Below are 18,807 nucleotides of genomic sequence, written 5' to 3'. Positions count from 1 at the left end.
ATAAATGTAATGAGTTATTTCAAGTAGGAAAATATTAGAAAATTGTTTATAATTGCCTAATCCATCAACAACAACACAAGAAAGCTTAGCAAACTCTAAAACAATCAAAGAACACTGAATAACCTAGCCCCAGATTACTGAACTAGTTGCTTCGCCATCATCTCCCTTCCCCCCCACCCCCCACCCCTCACCTAATATCTTGCATAGGGTTGATCATTCTTTTCTTAGCCCGGCCTGGTCCAACCCACAAATTTTCGGGTACGACACCAAGTTTTCGTGCTTAGGCCTGGCCAATCCAGGCCTGCATTAAGCCCAGGAATTTATGGGCCAGGCTTGTGCATAATTTTCTAAGCCCAACCTAACCTGGCCCAAAGTGAAGGAAAGTGAAAAGAAAAACCCCTATACCCTAAATCATCTCTCTCTTTTTTTTTTTATTGAATGGTACTCCTGTGTCACGTCCAAAGTTGGTGATAGCCGGAACTCAAATCTACATCTCTCTCTGTTAGAACAATCCAATTACTGAGCCACCACTCAGTTGGCCCTAAAACATCTCTTGAACTTTTCTCTCCTCTTCCATCAGTAATGAGCACTGCCCTACTGCATGTTCCCAACCAGCATTGCTGGCCGCTGACTCCTTCACTCTTCATTCAATTCCATTGCCCTTTGCAGCTGCTTACCACTACAAGAAAAATGATCAAACACGGCGGTTTAAAGCTGGCGGTCTTAAAAACCACTGCTGTAGTGAAAACTAAGCTGGCGTTTCTCACGAGACCACCGTGCTGCCGCCTAATGCACCCACCACCAGAAAAGATATTTCCTGTCCACCATCACCACTTGGCCTCCGCCACCACACCAGTAGCCACTATCAGCTACTACCAATTGGCCCAGTTCCAATTTCCTTTAAAAGACAAATTATATTATTCTGAAACATGAAATCTTCCTCCATATAATATTTTGATTTTTTTATTGTAAAAAAAAAAAACTGATGTTGGATTTTTAAATATCAAATTGATATAATGAATTTTTAAATAAGCGGTCCAACTCGTTGATTGTTTGATTCAATGGGTGTTTCATCCACCTGCTTATGGTAATTGATTTCACGGGTGTTTCAACTTGTCTTTTTATTTTGAAGACTCAACTTGTTAATTGTTTGATTTAGTGGGCGCTTCATCAAACTTATAATAATTAGGATAAATTACAAATACCCCCCGTACTATGACATCTGTGACAAATACCTCCTGTATTTTGTTTTGTGATAAAAACCTCTTTATATTATGACCCCTTTTCCTTAGCTTTCTGTTATAAAATTTTTTAATTCCCATACTACCCTTGTAAGAAAAGCACTATTTATCTTCCCCAACTTCAGGACACAAGAATAGCAGCGGCGGTATTCCTTCACATCTCTCTCTGTCACTCCCTCTCTCCGGATCTCTCTTTTTCCCCTTCTCCTTTCTCTTCACCCCTTTCTTCAGACTCTTCTTGGTCTTCTCTCTCCACCGCCTGAGCTAAGCTAACAAAAGTCAGAAAAGAAAGACAAGAAAAGGATTTACAACTTAAACCTCTCGATCGTTAGCAACTCGGCATTCACGAACCGGTCAGCTTCTCTCGGCCAAGTTAGCAACAGCACCCCAACCGTAATCCCTTCCATCACCAAGTTCCACCCGCATTGAGTCAGGAACCCGCCCATGGCTCTATGGGGCCCATCCCCTTATGATCAAACCTCTCCCCACCACCCGATCTTCGATCTCCTTAATGATAACCTCGCTATCGTTCGCTTCCTGTCTCGACATCGTCATCTTAACGGTCAAAATAAATCTGACTCCACTTCGTTCCAGCCCGACTCCCAAGGCCTCAGCTGTCGTTTCGGCGGCAGCACCACCTGACTACCAAAACAAGCGCGTAAAGCACAGACTCGTCCGGGCAACGGTCGAGCTACTTCAGCACATCAGCAGGTGACACCGAACTGGGCTCACCTCGTTCATCAGATCTAGCACCAGCAACCTCCATCATAGCCCAAGGGCCCACACCACTCTCTGCTTCATCTTTTTCTTCTTCTTGTTGCCGATTCCAAATCTGCTCGATGGCGGGTTCTACGACCTCCGAATTGAAGAAAATTCAGATTCAGAGAGATGATATTATATTTGATGCTTATGTGGTGGGGGTTGATTATGAGGTCAAGAACCATGCTTTGAAAATTTCCCAAATGAATCTTGGTTTTAAAACACTCATCCCATATTTGTATCGTGGAAAGGTTGGTTTAGACGTTGCTGAAGCACAACATTTAATGGATGGTCTTGATTGGCAAGGTGATATTCGTGCTTCAGTTAGTTGGCTCAAGGCAAATGGTTCATAGAAGGTAGGTGTGACAGGATTTTGCATGGGCGGTGCTCTCTCAATTGCAAGTTCTGTTTTGATTCCTGAAGTTGATGTTGTCGTTGCTTTCTATGAAGTTCCTTTCTAAGGGGAAGTGCAAAAAGAGAGATCGGGGGGGGGAGAGAAAAAATGTGAAGGAATACGGTCATGTTGTTCCTGTATCGTGAGGTCAGGGAAGATGAATAATATTTTTCTTAAATGGTAGTATAGTAATTAAAACATATTGTAACCGTAGATTTCAACGAAAAACTAACGGAAGAGGATCTTTGTCTCACGATCTTAGTACAAAGGGAGTCTTTATAACAAAACAAAGTACAAGGGGTCTTTGTAATTTACCCTAATAATTATTTGATTTTCATCCTTTTGTTTGAATTAATTATTGATTAGTAGTTATTATGATAGGTGATTAATAAAGTAGCTATTATTCTATTAATAATCAATAGGTAAATTATTAGAATGTATGCAATGTCTTATTGGTTATTGCAAATTATCTTAAACTATCTTTCATCAGGCCTCGGAATCCCATAACTAAAAACGCACGGAAAAATAACTAAAATAGTGATTCAAATTATAATAAAACAAATGGATACAAGAACACTAAAATGAAAATATGGTTACAGAATTATTTACCCACTCAAATTTTTATTATAGTTATCGTAAGGGTAAATTACAAAGACCCCCCTGTAATTTGTTTTGCGATAAAGACCCCCTTCTACTATGACCGTGAGACAAAGACCCCCTTCCATTAGCCTTTGTCCAAAAAATCCGTTGCAATATTTTTTAATCCTCATACTACCCTTATAATATGGGGATGGCGGATTCACCTAATTGAAAGCTTGGGTTTTTAGTTTCAAGCAGATCTTTCACCAGAAAAAATAAGGCATGTTTTAATCTTGCTAGGAGATGGACAATAGATGAAATTCAAGTCTCTGTCAAGGCAACACAACCGGAGGTCTCCGGATCGGAGAAAATTGCCAGAGAGAGGGCGATGCCGAAAGGATCAAAGCTAGTAAGTGTTATTTTTTCTTTCCTTCTGTTCGTTTTGAATTGCAGAAACTAGGGTCTCGACTTTAATTCATTAGAGAAATCTATGTATATTTATTAAAATTAATTATTATTTTTTATGCAGGAGGATGGATTAAACTTATTTGTTGGGCTTCCTCTGGATGCTGTTTCCCACGGCAACACACTGAACCATGTAAGAGCAATCGGGGCAGGGTTGAAAGCTCTGAAGCTTTTGGGGGTAGAAGGGGTCGAATTTCCCATCTGGTGGGGGATAGCCGAGAAGGAAGCCAGAGGAAGGTACGACTGGTTGGGATATCTTGAGCTTGTAGAGATGGTCCGAGATGCGGGTCTCAAGCTTCACGTATCTCTCTGCTTCCATGCTGCCAAACAAGCCAAAATTGAACTCCCTGATTGGGTGTCAAAGATTGGTGAAGCACAACCAGACATCTTCTTCACCAATAGGTCGAGACGGCGCTACAAAGAGTGTTTATCACTGGCGGTGGACGATTTTCCCGTCCTCTACGGGAAGACTCTAGTTCAGGTTTACCAGGTATTCCTGTAGCTTCAAATCTTCATTCTCAAATCTCATGGGCTCTACAATCGTGGTAAGCTTCAAATCTTCATTCTCAAGTCTCAACCCATCTCATTTATTTATTTGTTAGAACCAGTTCTTATCAATGGTTGCTTTTTCTGTGATCTCCTCAAGATGTTTCAGTGGGCCTGGGACCAGATGGAGAGCTTCGGTACCCTTCCTGACCATCAACGAGAGGTGGCAAGATTATAGGAGCAGGGGAATTCCATAGCTACGACAAAAACATGCTAAAGCATCTACAAGAACACGCCCAGGCAACCGAAAACCCCTTCTGGGGCCTCTCAAGTCCTCATGATGCCCCCAACTACGACTAGTCACCCTTTCGCCAACACCTTCTTCAAGGAGAACGGAGGCTCTTGGGAGACCCCATATGGAGTAGCTCTTTTCCTAATCAAAAAGTAGAGCATAATACAACACAACAAAAGTGAAACCGCGAAGAGGCCCTCGGTGGCTATGAGAATTATGTCTTTCATTTCGGAGAGTTGGGAGAGAGAAAGAATGAGAGAGGACGGTGAGGGGAGGGGAAAAGAAGAGAAGAAAGGAAAAACGATAGGTTAAATAGGTTTTAAGAGAAAAAGGGAAAAAATAAGAAAATAGAAAAAGTTTAATGGGGTATTTTAGTAATTTAACACACTCCATCATCTGACTTAACAGTCAAGGGGGGTCTTTGTCTCACAGACATAGTACAGGGGGTCTTTGTCGCAAAACAAAATACAGGGGGTCTTTGTCACAGACCCCATAGTACAGGGGGTCTTTGTAATTTACCCTTATTCTAACCTCTAATATCTAGTCTAGTTTATTAATTTGAACAAAGAAAAGAGATTTCAAGCAAAAGTTGTTTGAAGAATAAACAAACGGACAAGTTTCATGTTAATCAAACTGGAAGTCTGGGAGAAAACTCACTAGCCTGTGGCTTTTGACGCCCAAAATTAGTATTTTCTTGCTACGACCAAATGGAATAAACCATAGAGAGAGAGAGGGATGGCAATTTTATCCACAAAACCGGGTCCCCGATCTGACCCACCCCGAATGGGGCAAATTTTCCCCGATCACAAATGCATACGGGTCGGGTTCGGGGAATTTTCTTTTGCCCATGGAGCGGAGACAGGGTAGGGATGGGTCTGCTTATAAATCCCCGAGCCCGCCCCGACCCCGGTTGTAAATTACAAATATACCCATATATATAATGTGTTAAGGTATTACCTATTACGTATTAGGTTTAGGAGTTAGCCACCTATTTGTTTCCCTATTGACAACTGTTTCGTGACTTTTGTCTTCCTTCAACCTTCACAGTTCGCACATACAAAGACACTGAGTATTCCTTCAACCTTTGCACAACCATTGATCGTCGGGGGCCGGGCGCTGCCGCCGCCGTAGCAGTAGGCTTCCTAGTCTTTCCTTCGTTCTCCAATCTTCACTCTTTAATGGATATAGGAGGTGATGGTTGGACGCTTCTGTCACAACAGCAACCCCTGTACAAACTCACATCTCCGAGCCTTCTCTTAGTGTCCTCTTGGTCTTTGCGGGGCGGGTACATATCGGGGATTCCCCATCCCCAACGGGGCCGGGGATGGGGAGGGGGTGCCCTGCCCCATACCTGCCCGTTGCCATCCCTAGACATAAACCACGGAGGGAGAGAGAGAGAGAGAGAGAGAGAGAGAGAGAGAGAGGCGCCCAGGAATTGGGTTTTCCAAGTGAGGGGTTTTTGTCTTTAAGATATGTTGGCGGGAGGGAAAGCAAGTTTCTCCTCTCCGTAGGCCTGTAAACGAATTGAATTCGAATCAAATCAGTCTAGATTCAAATTTTAAATTGATTATAAAAAACAATATTCGAATTTGATTCAATATTCGACGGATATTGAATGTTTCAATTCGAATTCGATTATTAAATCGAATATTCAAATCGATTCGAATTCGACCAGCATGAGGTCTAGAATCTTAAATGTCCGAGTTTTCAAAGAAACGCAAGTGATTAGCTTGAGAAAAGAGGTAGGGGATTGACGGCAGCAGTCGTGGGTTCCCGGTGGTGGGCCAAGTGTGAGTGTGTGACGGTGGCAGTCGTGGGTTCCCGATGGTGCAAATGCAATGGTAGTAAGTAGTGTTGGCCGGTGATGCTGGACTATTGCAGCACAATGACCGGTGATGCTAGACAGTTGAGGGCCTTGAGGCATCGAGTTTGAGTTTGAGTAGTGGCGAAGGAGATGGTTGTGGCCGGTGATCGGTGCTCAACTGCTATCATAGTGTTAGACAATGTATGCCCTTAGCTCCAATCAGCATAATATACATTATAACATTTATTGTAAATGAATAAAGTACATATTTGATTCATGTTATTATGGTGTGTTTCTGTGTAATACCTTTAAACTGGACACATATGAGACTCGTGTTAGTTTAGAATTTTCATAGCCATTGGATAGATCTGGGGAGATTTATCCTGCCAAGTCTAACACTGATGTGCCACCAAGTTGGTTGGGGTGGCTTATCACAATTGCCAGGGTGAGACCTGAGGTACATGCAATGTGTTTTTTTTTTAACCCTGAATCGGACCAAAATTCCAATATTGCCCTAGACCTTGGAGATAGATGGGCAAAACTGGAATGTTACGCCTGACCCCTAGACTCGATTATGATACTGCACCAGGTGTCGGATTGGGCTGTCTTTGATATGCCAATCAGTGAGATCCTTAGAGGGGGTCAAAACCTAAGTATGTTGGGACAGTCTGAGAATTCATCTGAGTGGATGATCATAGTGATAGGATCAGCCCCTTTGTCGGACAAAGTGAATGATCGGGGATGCACTCTCTCTGATGGAAACCTAAACTGACGGCAGTTGATTTCAACCGTTGAAATTTGTTTTTGCAAAATATATTTATATAGAGATATACATATATATATATATATATATTTGCAAAAAGTTTTAATTCCCGGGATCCATGTGAGTAAAGAGTGCAACACTTTACTTTGCAGTCGAAGGAGAGGTCCTCTCTTATCGGCCAGTGTTTGATCATTATGGGTTGAGAGGTTAAGTGTAAGGCCATTGAGGGTTATACTTGATGGACTAATCTTGCATCTGCCCACAGTCCTTGGGCCTTCATAAGATGGCTGGACCCAATGACCATTTAGTGTAAATGTTGGGCCCATTAAGGGCCCATAGTGATGAACTCAGGGGTTCACTGTATTCAGCAGTGAATTCGGCCAAGCCTTGTAACAGAAGTTAGGTTGAACCCATGTGGTTGATGTGTAGATCAATGATAGGGTCCCATGCCATACAAAGAGAGCCAAGCTAGCTAGCATTAAAGTGGAAGTGAGCTTGAAAGCTTAATGGACCTAAAAATCCATTTCGAACTGGGTTAATTAGATTAATTAAATAGGAGTGGATCTAGGATTTGGATCAGCAGATAAGATAAAGAATTATCCTTATCCACTTAAAGAGTCCAGATCCAAATAAAGATTTAGATTAAAGGAACTCCTAATTTGATTAGGAAGGTTGATCTTTTATCTACAGATAAAATAAGGAATTATCCTTATCATTTAAAGAGTCCAGATCCAAATAAAAGATTTGGATCAGGAAACTCCTAATGATATTAGAAAATTGTCTTTTTAAAGTTATAAATAAGAGAGCAGGGCGAACCTCTAGGGACACATTCACTGAATACAGAGAGAAGACAACACAATTAGACTGCTCTTGCCTTCTGCTCTTTTTCTTCCTGCTCTTGCCGCCCTACCTTGTTCAATCTCCAGTTCTTGGACTGGATCAAGATTCAATTTTGATATTGTTTCTTTCCAAAAGAAATAATTTAGAAGTTGTGCTCACTGTCCCATTCAGTTTTTGCTGAAGAATCACTAGTTCTTGGTGAAGAATACCTATTGATTCTGCCTCATCCTAAGTTGTGTCATCTTCAATGGTGGGAGGATTTGATACTCTCTTTGGGCGTGAACACCTACGTTGGGAGGAGCATTGTTGCATGGATTCCGTATCAAGTATATCATTCCCTTAATTTGGTTTCAGATTTGGTCCGGTTTGGTTACAAGAACAAACCTTTAAAATGCAATTTTCTAAATTGCGAATAAGATTTCCGAATGGAAGTAAAAAAAAATTGAAATTTTGCCCAACCTTCCTACAAGGTTCGGCCATTCATATGATGGATCTCCCATCCCTTCACATAGACGATGCCATCGATGCTCACAAATTGCAAATATTGAGAATAAAAAAGAGAGGAAGAAAAGAGGAGTGCGAATAAAAAAGACAAGGGGAGAGAAAGGAAGAGAAGAAGATGAAGAATAATGAAGTTAAAACTTAAAAAAGAGGGAGATGAAATGACAAGAGAGAGAGGGGGGAAGAGGCCCGAGAGGGTAAGACGGGAGGGGAAGCATCATCGAGAAGAGACTGTGTGAGAGAGAGAGAGAGAGAGAGGGGTGGGGGGGAGAGGCCCGAGAGGGGGGAGGGGAAGGGTCATCGAATGACCACTCAAATAGGTTAGATTTTTTTATGAGGGACATGACCCCTCTTTAAGACTTTAAATGTATACAATTGTTATTAATATATATTAATGTATATAATTAATCAAATTCAAATTCAACACGAATTTGAATTCAAATTCAATAAACTAATCGATAAAATGTATAAATTTGAATTCAACCGTTAAATTTATCTAACCATTCGAATTTGATTCGATTACGTTGGATATTGAATTCAGAATAGGATAATCGAATACTGTCTTGCACGGGTTGAACCGGATTTAAGGTGGAATTCGGGCCCAACCCATAGTAAGCACTAAGCACCCATTTGGTAGGGCTTTCATACAACAGTTTCTAGCTTTGTAAGGTAGGCCCCATATGAAAGATCTAGGAATTATACTTCGTGAAAACCCAAAAAGCTCAAAATCACTTTAATTATACTTCATGAACAGTCCATCGATGCAAAAGGCAGACCCTGTTGGGCCCTCAACAGGTATGATGTTGAAATACGAGCCCTATTAAGAGGATTTCATGTGGCCTCCACAAAAGGAATATCACATCTTTTGGTGTATACAGATATCATAGCGTTAGTTGAATTTGCAAACAGCTCACTTTTTTGCTTATATATCTTGTAAGGGCCAACTAAGTGTACATTATAGTACCTTAGATCCTAGTCATGTAAGTTTTTCTATATGATATGAATGAAGGATCTTTCTTTTCCAAAAAAAAGAAAAAACAAGTATTCTATAACGTGGATGAAATATTGGATGGTGTGGACCGGTTCACACTACACTGTTTTGCATATGATTTGTATTAAGGACAAGTGTGGTGTGGACTAACCAATCTACTGATTCCATGCATTTTCCATACAACTTTTGATATCAAAATACCAATTGACCTATTTGTATAGCCACTCACAATTCACAATGTAATGGAGTTGGTGTTGTGAATAGCAGTGGTAGAGAGCATAAACTCTTTCTTTTATATATATATATATATATATAGTTTAATTTTATTTTATTTTCATCATAAATAAAAATAATTTTTATTTTAACAATTTTTTATTTAATATGATGAATATATAACATTATAAATGTCCCCAAATGTTTTTGACAAAATTGCATTTTTTGTATTTTATCTTTTTTAAATATTTATTATTCAATTTTGACATCACCATGAGTTTATTTGAAAAGTTTGATCATTAGCCCACCATCTAGATAGGAAAATAGCCTTGCTTTCAGATCAATTTTAAATTATATATTTCATATACATTATATAAATAATGTTTGTTTATCATACTTAATTTTTATTTGATATAATTAAAACATAATATTAGAAATATGTCCAATTTTTTTATAATTTTTATATTTTAAATTCCTTGTACCTTTTTATTTTTCAAAAATGTATTATTTTACTATAACATCATTGGTTAATCCATTTGACCCAAACCACTAACCCACCACCCAAACCATTTATTATTGCATTTCCATCATTGATAAAATAATGTATAATACTTATTTTTGTTCAATACAATGAATGTATAATATTATAGATGGACCCAATAATATATTACATCAAATATATTCCCAAATCGTTCTCTAATTTTTTTTCTTTATTTTTGTGATTGTTTTGTATTTTTCTAATTTTATTATTTGACTATGACATCATGTAATTTAATTTCAAGGTTTATTTTAGACCTGTAATTCCATTGTCATCATTAATAAAAATATTTCTTACATTTTGTACTTAATTTTATTTAGTATAATGAATATATAATATTAGAGATATGCTCAATTCCTTTTTTTCATTTTTTATATATAATTTACTTTGATTTATTATTATTTAATTATGACATTATTGGTTAACCCATTTGACCCAAATAGTTAAATTGCTTACCCACCAACAGAGGGGAAGAAAATGGTTTTATTTTCAAATTATTTTTTAAAATAATTATTTTTATACTTTTAAAATCAATGTTGTGGATTTAATTAATAGAATTTAAATTATGAGAAAAATATATCTTAAATATAGGATTTAATGAGAGAATATACCTTAGATATGAGACTTAATGAGAGAGAATAAGAAAATAATTTTATTTCCAAATTGTTTTAAATTTTATATTCAATTTTCATCATTAATAAAAGTATTTTTTATTTATCATACTTATTATTGTCTAATATGGTGAATATATGATATTAAAGATGTTCCCAAAATTTTCTTTAATTTTCATATTTCTTGCATTTTATCAAGTTTTAATTTTTTATTATTTAATTGTGGCAACAATGCAACATGGGTTGGCCTATTTGACTCAAAATTGTTTATTTTTTATGTCATTAGAGTTATTTATGTATGGATTTAATTAATGGAATTTAGTAATTAAAAGAAACAAAAATGCCTTAAATGTATGGTTAAATGAGGGATGAATGAGAGTTAATACCTTAAATGGAATTTAATGAGTGGGAATTGAATGCAATGAATAATAATATTCAAATTATATTTTCTGCCCTCATAATAGATAGGGACCCTATTTCAAAAAAGGGGTATTTTAGTCTAGAAAAATTTCAGAAATGTTAGACCGTTTGTGTACTTTTTATAGTATATATATATATATGTGTGTGTGTGTGGTTCAATTCTCATTTTTGCATTCTTTATAATAATGGAATTTTTTAGTGGACAAAAATTGGTAGAATGAAAAATGACGCTAAGGACAAAATGCTTTTTCCAAAAGAAATGAAATCTTTTCGTGATAAAGGATGAGAATAAATTTTGAACTCATTTGATTATAAATTTCAATTTTATTCTTTTTTTCATCAACCTAAATAATAATATAGTTATACATACAATACCAATTAGTATATATAAAGTGGAAACATGCAAGACCTACACCAACAAAACACAAATCAACCTCATACAGCCCCCGTATTAATAATGCAAAATATGAAAAAAAAAAACAAGGAACAAAAAAATATTTTGCGTTGGGGTTTAAAAATTATAAAATTAAAAATAAAATGATAATATGAAGATGTCTAACAGTCTCACCAAATTGATATATTTAATAAACATAACATACTAAGAAAATTATAAAATATAATAAAACATTATATAATCATGTCCCATATTACTCATTTTCATTTTTCGAAAAAAAAAAAACTTTGTGGGGTCATAAACCACTAGCCTAGGTCTTTAAAACCACCAACATAAATGTTTATCATAGATGGTTTGGGGTCAATTGTCCGTGGATATAAGTTTTCATGACAACATCAACACTAGTCATGAATAACATGTAACACAGTATTTATTTTTTCATGTTGCAAGTTAGTTCAATTTTAGTGTCATTGATTGATTTCTCATTTAAAAATTGAATAAGGCCCATGGTAAGAATTTTGTAACCAAACACTCTAATGTTATATTCATTTTTGTCCATAATAAGTAAGAATTGAAAGAACGAGGCTCGAAGTAGTGAACCAAATATGTCATAACTGAAACTAAAATTGAATTAATTAGTACACTTAAAAGATTTTTGTTATTTAACTATTTTATGTAAAAGACAAAACATAATCAAGTCATTTGGTTCAACCAATTCAGCTATTATGAGATGGGACAACCTCACATGCTGCATGATCTTAGACAAAGCTAAGCATCTTGGCTTTTGGGTTTGCGAGGTAGGCCCACACAAATAGCCTATAAGTAATGTTTGGTGAAAATCCGGAAAAGCCTAAATTTGCTATCATTCAATTAAAGAAAGAAATTACATTGAAGTTTCTTTTAGGTTGTGTTTGGTTTGAAGGAAATAGTAGGGAAAGGTAAGAAAACCTTTACAAACCTAGGCAATGGCATCTACTTTTCTGGGGTTGGCCCACATGGGCGACTTGTAAGCTATTATTGGTGAAAAATCCGAAGATCCCAAATTGGTTATCAGTTAGCCATTAGAAGGGCTATCTATTTCAGCACCTTTGAATAGCCTATCCGAAATGCTTTAAAGCAATCGAATCTTTATATCATAGATCATAGAACCTATTTGGGAGGGTTGAAGTTCAGTGGCTTTGAGGTGGATCCCACATGAACAATTTATAAGTTATATTTGGTGAAAATTTTAGAGAGTCAAATCAACTAAGAGTAGATCCAAGGGGCGGAGGGGAGCCATAATTAGGGGTGTAAATGGATTGAATTCGAATTAAACCAAGCAACATTCAAATTTGAATCTGACTAGAAAACCTGACACCCGATTTCGATTCGATATCCAATGGTTATTGAAAATTAATATTCGAATTCGAATTCGATTAAATATTCGAATAATTGATTCAATTCGAATTCAATCAATTAATTATTTTAGGTAATTAAAATAAAACATTTTAAATATTATATATAAATTATATAAAACATTTAAATAGTTTATATATTATATATAAAAAATAAATAATTGGTCGAATTGAATCAGGTCATATTCGAATTCAAATCTGATTAACTATTCGATATGAATAGGATATATAAATTTGATTGATTATATATTTGAATTATCCAAATTTGATTATGTCGAGTCCCTAATTCGAAATTGAATTTTCGAATACCGTTGACATCCCTTGCCATAATCCCCATGTCATAAAAATCCCCACAATCCCCATTTGGATCACACTTATATTATGGCTTCAATCCATATTTATTAACTTTTGGACCCCCTTATCTATGTTTATTAGCTTTTGGTCCCTCTTAAAAAAATCTGGTCCACCCATATAATCCCGGTTATTTAAAGGGTTGTCCACTTTAATCTCTTTGAATAGCTTATCTTGAGTGCTTCAAAATAGTTGAACCACTTTAGCTGAATCTTCAATTCAGCCCTCCCAAACAGGCCCTAAATAGATAAGGTTAAGGCTGGATCTAGGGGTGTTCATTGTTTGGTTCAAAGCGCAAAACCAAACTAAATCAAACCAAATTTGTGGTTTTGGTTCGGTCTGCACCTGAAAACGGTGAGGTTCAGATTCATATTTTGCTAAATTGCAATTTTGTTAAATATTATATATATAAACCAAACGTATAAAATTAAACTTTTAAGTTAATTTCTAGGGGTGCTATTTGCGCTTTTTAATTGGGTTAAAGCCCAATAGAATAAAAGAATGTTCCAAAGTTTTCTAAACCGTTTTAAAAAACAGTTTGGTCTGGTTTGTTTTTTATGCCAAAAAAGTTTGATGTGGTTTGAGAAGTTTTTCAAACGTAATTTACTGGCTTGGCCTAAAGGTGTCAATGAACCGATTTTGGACTAGACCTCGTCTAGTCCAAAATCAAATTGGACGGATTGGATGGACCAATAAGACAGATTGGATTGGACCAATCTGGTCTAAAATATTTATTTGATTGGATTAGGTCAATATCTAGTCCATTGATATAAGATAAAGCATAGAAGTGTCAATGGACTGGGTTTGGATTAAAACCAATCTAAATTAAAACGAATTTGAACAGATTGGATGGTCCAAACATTGAATTGGAGTGGTCCAAAATATCATTGGATTGGATTGAACCTGGTCCATTTGTAATGGACTCACATTGAATTGGATCCGATTGGACCAAATCCAATTCAATTGACACCCCTAGCTTGTTCTGAAAACTGCAACTAGACTTGTTCATGGGTCGGGTAGAATGACGGCCTGGCCCTCAAACGGGCTTGAACATGAGTTTTAACTCGCGGGCTTGACCTCGAGCCTAATAAAAGCCCGACTCGATTTTTTCAAGTCGGGCTTGGGATTTGTCAAAAAAGCCCGACCCGGGTTTTATATAGTTTAAACCCTAAATTCTTAAACCGCCTAACCCTAACCCTAAATTCTTCTCACTTTTCTTCTCGTCCATATTTTCTCACTCTCAAACTCTTAGAATTGGCAAGCCTAGGTGCACCGTTTTCATTCTACAAACTCAGGCACCGGAGGTTGGTGTCACCAGAACTAGGTCCTCTCTCTCTCTCTCTCTATTCGGCATCGTTTTCATCTTCTATCTTCTCACTTTTCTTCTCATTCTCAGTTTCTCACTCTCAAAACTCGCAAACCCAAGCACATCGTTTTCACTATGCGAACTCAAGCATCGGTGGCTGGTGCCACCAGAACTAGGTCGTCTCTCTCTTCAGCGGTGAGCTCTCTCTCTCTCTCTCTCTCTGACCGATACCATTTTCATCTTCTATCTTCTCACTTTCTTAGTTTTCATTCTCACTCTCACACTCCCAGGAACCGATGAACTCAAGCATCGACGCTCAGACTCCCAAGTCGGGCTTTGGGCTCAGGCCTAAAAAATTTATATTAATGAAGAGCAAAAACCCGACCCATAAACAAGTCTAACTACAATGAACCAAAGTATAAACACCCCTATTTGGATCTAGGTCCAACAAGTGTCCCAACAACCGATCACAAGATACTTTGAACATCTCCCTTATCCTCCACAGCAACACGTTCTCAAGCAACCTATATGCAGCGATGAATAGGAAATATCTTCATTGTCCTCCATGGTGAGATTTCCCTGCCACTGCAAAGTCAGTGTGACCGGTTGGTATAACTTCACTGTCTCATAGGCTAGATCGAATTCAGTCAATGCAAAGCTTGTTGGGACACTTTTATAGACTTGCATCGAGAACATTTCCATACTTTTATACTTTATTTATGAGGACTATAACGATGGTTCGAACGGGCTTGGCACTGACTGAATCCGATTTCCACATTGCACGCACAGATGTCAGCCACTGTCGTGGTCGTGGAATCTACAAATAGATGAACATGCGGAGCACCAACAAAGCTGGGCAAATAATTTATGGGCACATAAACGAGCAATAATCTGCTGCTGCAAATCAAGTGTATGAACCAGGCTATAAAGCCAATCACTAGTGGACACGTGTTCACTTATAATTGGTTACCTAGCCTAATTCACATTTTGATCACAGCAGATGACATGTCCACAAGATGACAGAAGCTTCCTCTGCCGACCCATGTGAACTATACTGTCAAAGCCGGTTGTTTTGTTTCCCCAAAATGTAAAACGTGTTTGGAAAAGGAAAAGAAAAACATTTTTTATTTATACATATAGTCCAAAACTGGTCATCTTTCATCTTTGAATCTCAGTGGAACCTGATGTCTGAGCCAATCGTTCACTTGACGTGAATGTAGAGATAAAAAAAAAATAATTAAAAATTCATGATTTACGTTTTACTAATGCTTTCGTTGAGAATCGAACTCAAGACCTCCCGCTTACTAAACGGGTGCTCTAACCAACTGAGCTACGAAAGCTACATGAAATACTTATAGCTAAAAGATAATATGTTAGAGTGGCCAAGTTCAAATAGAAACAAATCTCCCCTGCAAAACCGAACCGCCTGAACCAATTACCTCGGTTTGTTTCCGTTATAATAAGGTTGGGATCGGTTTTTGCTGTTCCCAACCGATTAAACCCGGATTAAGTATATATTTTCCTCTAAATTTTATTTAAATTATATTTAAAAGGGTAAATTTCATTGATGATATATAAGATAATTTTGGTTACAAAACTTGCTTTATTAATATTATATTATAAAAATTAATATTTTAAAGATAATTATAGATATCAAGAATAACCATTCCAACCGGCAAGGTTCGAGGTATCAACACTCTCAACTTTAGGAGTCATCATGGCCTGCGTCTTCCAAGCCTATGAATTTTATGTACAAAATATCTGTTAATGGCTTGATCTATTCGATAGGCCTGATGGACTTAAATCGATTTGGCTGGTTTTGGTATTTATGGGTTAGTTTTAGTTTTTAATGTATTGTCTTGATTATTATTAGTTTGAAATTGGTTTCATCCGGTCTTAAACTGGTTCAGATTCGATTCAAGTCATATATATTAGGGTAAATTTCTTAAACTATCCCTACTGTTTAATTAATTGTCAAATTGTACCTCTACTATTTATAAATTGTCTTGGAGCACCCTTACTGTTTTTGACAATTGTCACTATCGTTAAATCGTAATGCTTTTTATTGAAATGTTGTTTATGCCCTTCCATTAAGTTGGACCAGAATTTGCTCGAAAAGAAAATTACTGTATTAACCCTCAATGGTTAATTATTTTCATGAAAGCCAAACCCTTCGTTGTTCGTTCTGAACACTCCATTACCGCTGCAAATTCCGGCCAGTGACCGTAAACTTTTGTCTATAGGTAAGATAGAAGAAAACGATGTTAACACGACATATAGTTTTATGGCTTTTAAACCTCAAATAGTAGAAGAAAAACAACGTTGTTTTTAAACCCTAATCCTTTCGTCTTACACGGTTGTCTTACTGTCAATATTTTATGTGTTTTCTTTTTGGGGGGATTTTTAGCCTACACTCCACCTCAGAAATACTGATTTGAACTGTAGACCTACAACAATTAAAATTTATGAGTAGCTCCACCTATAACACCCACACCCGTCCTTGAATTGGCATCAATTCCGAGCTGGCACCCACCCCCAACTGTATGGTGGAGCTAGGATTTCAGAGGTTGACTGAACGGTAAAACCCCCTTTTTTTTGCAGTGAATTCAGCTTTTTAGACATTTCATTGTGAAAGTTCTACTTTTGGGGAGACCATTTACAGAGATCCAAAGGTCCAAAGTCAATCTTGGTTAGTGGACCATTTACATATATTTGAGGTTCAACATTGCCCCCGAAAGGTTACGTGTCATGTTTGGGATCCATGTGGGCAAGCGAGTGGATGGGCGGGGTTGGGCATGCGAGCGGGTGACGCAGGTGAGCTGTAGGGGTGGGAATGCGAGATGACGAGGCGGGCAGGCAGGGGGTTGGGGGCTGGGCGTGCGAGCAGGTGATGCGGGAGGGCATCGAAAATCTGTATTTTTCAGTCATTGTGAAATGCTCCATTCACAATGAAATGTTACGTTTACATCGTCCCTAAGTTTCCATCCGATGATGGTTTTACCTACTCACAATCGATTGACAGAGCTCACCTTCCATCGGATCAGTTGTACTTGAAGTTATGCCAATTATTACCAAACACCAAAACCGTCTCGTGGCTGTAATATAGCATAGGTGATGATTGTGACTCCAACCAAACCGAACACAATACCTTCCTCTACTCACAGAGAGGATTGTGTATTACCCAAACAAACCGAAGGCAATACCTTCGTCCTTGTCGTGTTGATATATGTGTGATGCAAGTGGCCCAAAGAGATTGTTGTGACCAAACTGAAATGGGCCAAATTGAAAAGGTGCATTTTAGACCGGTAAAGGGTAATTCAATATTTTTTTAACAATATACCCATCATGTGATGTCACATGTCAATGACCCATAACAGATAGTTGATAGTAGGGGAAGTTTGTGACAATTGTCAGAAATAGTAAGGGTTCTCCAAGGCAATTTATAAACAATAAGGTACATCTTGACAATTAGCTAAACAATAGGGGTTGTTTAAGAAATTTGCCCTATATATTAAATAAGTTATACACATATATACATACATATTATAAAATTAGAGAATAATTTTTATATTTATAATAAAACTTTTAAAATAAAAATACAAAAAAATCACAAAAATAAAGAAAAATTTGGGCATATATTTATAAAAAAATAAAATATTGGGTCCATCTATAATATTATACATTAATTGTATTGAACAAATATAAGTATTATACAAAATTTTATCATGATGGAAATGCAATAATAAATGGTTTTGGTGGTGGGTTAGTGGTTTGGGTCAAATGGATTAACCAATGATGTTATAGTAAAATAATAATTTTTTAAAAAATAAAAGGTACAAGGAATTAAAAATATAAAAATTATAAAAAATTTGGACATATTTCTAATATTATAATGTAGATGAAATATATAATTTAAAATTGATCTGAAAGCAAGGCTATTTTCCTATCTAAATAGTGGGTCAATGATCAAATTTTCAAATAAACTCATGGTGATGTCAAAATTGAATAATAAATATTTAAAAAAGATAAAACACAAAAAATACAATTTTATTGAAAACATTTAAAGACATTTCTAATGTTATATATTCATCATTTTAAATAAAAAATTATTAAAATAAAAATTATTTTTATTTATGATGAAAATAATAATAATAATAATAATCATTGTAATTTAACCATCGCTATTCACAGCACTAACTCCATTATGTTGCGAGTGGCTCTACAATTAGGTCAATTGGTATATTGAATCAAAAGTTGTATGAAAAATGTAAAAATCAGTAAATAGGGTGCTGGTAAGTCCACACCACACTGTATGGAAAACAGCGTAGTGTGTTCTTAGTGAAAAGTTGATGTCAATAGTCTTTTTTGTCCTTAGTCAAAAAGACTATTCTGCACAGATGAAGGACGAAACGTAAGGGCATTTTCGTCAGTTAAAGCACATGCCAAGTTTGTGCCTTTATAAAAA

At 36.7% G+C, this 18,807-nt stretch overlaps 1 long non-coding RNA gene and 1 other non-coding gene across 2 annotated transcripts; one reads left to right on the top strand and one right to left on the bottom strand.

Annotated features, from left to right (window-relative positions):
• Window positions 1–3,151: 3,151 nt before the first annotated feature.
• Window positions 3,152–6,717, top strand: LOC109114325 (uncharacterized). The gene is made up of 3 exons (XR_016077780.1): window positions 3,152–3,382; window positions 3,503–3,983; window positions 4,085–6,717. It is a non-coding gene; the product is annotated as an uncharacterized LOC109114325 (long non-coding RNA).
• Window positions 6,718–15,608: 8,891 nt separating this feature from the next.
• Window positions 15,609–15,682, bottom strand: TRNAT-AGU (transfer RNA threonine (anticodon AGU)). Its single transcript has one exon. It is a non-coding gene; the product is annotated as a tRNA-Thr (tRNA).
• Between the last annotated feature and the right edge of the window lie 3,125 nt (window positions 15,683–18,807).

The sequence above is a fragment of the Nelumbo nucifera genome, chromosome 6 (genome assembly GCF_055504915.1).
Source record: "Nelumbo nucifera cultivar China Antique chromosome 6, China Antique-T2T, whole genome shotgun sequence".
Lineage (NCBI taxonomy): Eukaryota > Viridiplantae > Streptophyta > Magnoliopsida > Proteales > Nelumbonaceae > Nelumbo > Nelumbo nucifera.
The sequence above is the reverse complement of the archived record's forward strand: the minus strand, read 5'-3'. Positions and strand labels throughout refer to the sequence as shown.